Source organism: Microtus ochrogaster, unplaced genomic scaffold (assembly GCF_000317375.1).
Source record: "Microtus ochrogaster isolate Prairie Vole_2 unplaced genomic scaffold, MicOch1.0 UNK17, whole genome shotgun sequence".
Lineage (NCBI taxonomy): Eukaryota > Metazoa > Chordata > Mammalia > Rodentia > Cricetidae > Microtus > Microtus ochrogaster.
Genome location: NW_004949115.1, coordinates 1,906,612 through 1,910,945, shown reverse-complemented (window position 1 = coordinate 1,910,945; position 4,334 = coordinate 1,906,612).

Here is a 4,334-nt window from a genome sequence, read left to right as displayed (position 1 = left end):
AAGGATTGACAAATTTCTCCCCAATAATGTGCTAACGGAAGACTGTCAGCAATTTATATCCCTACTGTATGTATTAATACCATCAAATTAATGGGGTCTAGATTCATTAACATCTGGATATGTCTATGGAAATTCCTAGATGGGGTCAGTAGAAGTGGGAAAGATCAACAAAAATCTGGGCAGCACCATTCTGTAGTATGCTGCGGTCTCAGACTAGGACAGCTTTTATCTTTCTGCTTTCTCACTGTGGATGCAGCGGGACCAACTGCCTCCAAATTATGCTGACATGACTTCCGCCATAGTAGACTGACTATACCTGTAAGCTGTGAGTCAGAAGAAGCCCTTTCCTGAGTTGCTTTTATCACAACAGGAAAAAAAAAGTAATGAATGCTCTTGTAAACTATGTTCCTTCTTCTCAGAAACCAGGGAAATAGTAACAAGGACCTTCAAGAGACAATTCATTATATAATTCAGGGCTCACAAGGTGAGGAGGGAAATTTTGAATTTTCAGATTTTATTTATTTAATTGTTGCTTTATCTATCTATCTATCTATCTATCTATCTACCTATCTATCTATCTATCTGGTTTTTTGAGACAGGGTTTCTCTGTAGCTTTGGAGCCTGTCCTGGAACTAGCTCTTGTAGACCAGGCTGGTCTCGAACTCACAGAGATCCGCCTGCCTCTGCCTCCCTCTGCCTCCCGAGTGCTGGGATTAAAGGCGTGTGCCACCACCGCCTGGCTGAATTTTCAGATTTTAAAGGGTCAGCTGAAGCCAGATGTGGTGGCATATGCTTGTCTTGAAATCAGCCTGCAAAACAGAAAACAGTAAATAATCAGTCAGTCAATCAATCAGCTGCTAATGTGGTGAGGGGCTTATAGTAGACACATTTTGGAACAAAAAGGATCTTTTAAATGATGGATTATAGATGCAATCTCTGCTGTCTGTAAAGCTGGCCTCCTCTCACACCGCAGTGGGGATCTGCTACTTTTCCAGTGAGATTAGAAAGCCCAGAAAATGGAACTTTCCCTGCGATGTAAGCTGGCAGGAAACAGCCCATTATAATTTACATGTGTTTGTTCAGCTCAGCTTCTTCAGAAATGAAAGAAGGTGCTATAATGTACCAGAAATGTGAAATTTATAGCAAGTAGCTGTCAAATACACACAAGGTAAGGCTAAGTTCAAGGCCGGACAGATGCAGTGGTAAAGATACAATGGAAGACTTTTCAGATTTGATGAAAGGAAACAGCAGTTAAAAAGTATAGCTTCTGGTTGTCCTTACCCCAAATACCAGGAAGAATGCTCTCCCCTCAAAAGGCCTGAGGACTTTCGTGTATGTTGGAGAATGTTCCATTACTTAGAAGTCAAATCTGCTTACACTATGGGTTGGCTTTACATTCTAGGATCTATTCTGAAGAAAATGATTAGAAAGCATTGGGTCCCATCAGAACCCACATGATTAGAAGCAAAGTGAAACTGACTGATGATGACAGCTTTCCTATGGAGACATAAGGAGGCAAATGCAATATGGTCTTGAAGCAGTCTCCCCCAAACACCCAATCTACTGTGCTCTGGGAAGAGAATTATAGGCATTCTTCTAAGATTCAGACTGGCTGTGGACCAAATTTGCCTGCAGAGCCTAGTTGGATAGTGCAAAGACTCCAGAGTGGTTGAGTAAAGCCTTTCTTTGATAAAGGTTTGATTTTCCTGCGATAAAGGTGGGAGCCACAGGAAGAAAAAGGAAGTAAAGTCAGGGTCTGCTGAGGAATTTTTGCACTCCTTCCCTTCTGTTGTTGTTGTTGCCCGTCCCTATAGAACAGCAGGTAGGAATGGACTGAGAACTAAAGGAATATCCAAATATACCAAAACTGAATCCTAAAAGATTCAGTACCAAGGCCAGAGAATCACAGGGGCCAAATGTTCTGTCCTCTGGTTCTTAAGTTTTCAAGTATAAATTGTATTGCATGAATAATATTTTAATATTTATCTATTCTGTGTGTGTGTGTGCGCGCACGTGTGCGTGCGTGTGTGTGTGTGTGTGTGTGATGAATGCAAAGATACTTGTGGAGTACAGAAGGCAGTGTCAGATTCCCCAGAACTGGAGTTACAGAGTTACAGGCTATTGTGAACTGTCTGACATGGGTGTTGGGAACTGAACTCTGTTCCTCTGGAGGAGCAGCAAATGCTCTTAACTGAGGAATCTCTCCAGCTTATGCATGAATATTTTTTAAAACAAAACTTTTATCATAATTTGTGTGTGTGTGTGTGTGTGTGTGTGTGTGTGTCTGGTCTACATGTGTCATGGAGCTCATGTGGCACTCAGAGGATAAATTGCAGGAGTCTGTTCTCTCCTTCTACCATGTGAGTCCCAGAGACTGAAGTCAAGTCCTTAGACTTGGTGATAGGAATCTTTACCCATTAAGCCATCTTACCTGCCCATGGATAAATTTTACGTTTGGGGTAATATATTACTATCTAGGCCAAGGTTAGCTCAAACTCCTGAGTCTCCTGAGTCATTCTCCCCAAGTGTTGATATTACAGATATGTCTCACTAAAATTGGCCTTTTAAAAATAACATAATTCTTTATTGATTATTTGGGAATTTCACATTATGCACCCAATCCTGCTCACCTCCCAGTCCCTCCATATCCACCCTCACCCTGAAGCATACCCTCAAATGAATTCCCCCAGATTAATTAAAAACAAAAAACCCACCTCGATCCTCTGTCTTTCCATCACCTCTTCATTCATCCTGTTATGATTCAGCCACAATATAACTGACACTTCCAGGTTCCAGTGCCACACATGTGCGAACAAGCCCTCATGCATGACCCACGTGTGGCATGGTTGCATCACCTACATATGACACAGCTACATGAGCCCTTGTGTGCATGCGTGAGCTCCGTCATCTGCGTATAACATAACCACCTCATTCCCCTTGTGTGCATGCACTAGGCAGCCCTTAAAAGCTCGATGCACCATCTTCAGCTCTCTCTCTCTCTCTCTCTCTCTCTCTCTACTTCTGCACACCGACCTCACCAGGCCTGTACAACCCCGAATAAACTCCTAAGTGGGTTTGTTGCTTGCTCTGCACTTCCTTCTCACTTGAGCCAGGTAATTTCATTGGTGCCATGAGACTCGGGAGGCTCTGCTGGGGTCGGGATCCAGAACCAGGTATCTTTTCCATAACAATCATGTGTTCCATCTCCCTGAGCGTGACCTCTACTCATACCAAAAGCTTCAGTTGGTGATTTCACCCATTCTGGTCAGCTTAACCATTTCTCTGAACCCAAGGAATTGACTGTTGAGCTTTTGGCAATCTTCTGGTGTTCCTAGAAATGGGAGGACAGCCCCAACCATGGCCTTCACAGCTAAAGTTGAGCTTTTTGCTGACATTCATTTCTGGATTGCTTCCCTTAGCCAAAAACGTCATTAGACAACCCAGGGTTGCCTGTCCGCCTCAGATTTTTCATTTTAGTTTTCTTTTGGACCACTTGTCAGTGGTCCCTGCTGTGAGAGATTGCTAGGTCTCTAGCCTCTCTGGCTTTCCAGTTGCCTGGACTGGAGCCAGTCTGGCTTTAACACCCTGCCTGTAGATAGAGGCTGCTCACCTACAAGCCCTGCATTGTTTGCCACTGTTTCACACCCTGCCTATAGAAGTGAGACGTCCCCCTATAAGTCCTATGGTGTTGCCATTTTTGCAGGTTTTTATGGTGTCAGCTCTGGGTAGCAAGCCATCTAAGACCATCAATCCAGCCCCCACACTGGGATGCCTTTTAGAGGCCCTAAAACCCCAGACCTTAATACCCTACTTACAGATTCCCACACTTGACCATCTTTGTTCAAAAAATGGCTTTGTTACAATTTAGATAACAGTTTAAAGTGGCCACCTAATGCTACTTTTGATCTCAATATTCTACAGGAGCTTTCTAACTACTGTCAGCACACAGGCAAATGGAAGGAGTTTCCTTATATCCAAGCCTTTTACTATCTAAGCTCTAAGACTAAGCCATCTCTCTGTCCTTGCAAGTTGTTCGCCTGCTCAGATGCTCCTGGCTATACCATCTGAGCCAGAAGAACCTTCTACTTCCACTCTGGACCCAGCTAATGAACCCCTGCTTTTTCGACCTCATTGGGCAGCTACTCCCACTCCTTCTTATAATTTCACCTTTCATGATATCTATATGATCCTATCTAATAACCTACTTCCTGAAGTGCGCAGGTGAGTTTGGGAGCAGGCCAGACTACATGCAGACAAGGTTCACCAAACACATGCAACACACCCCCCAGGGGCCAGACTACATGCAGACGAGGTTCACCAAACACATGCAACAC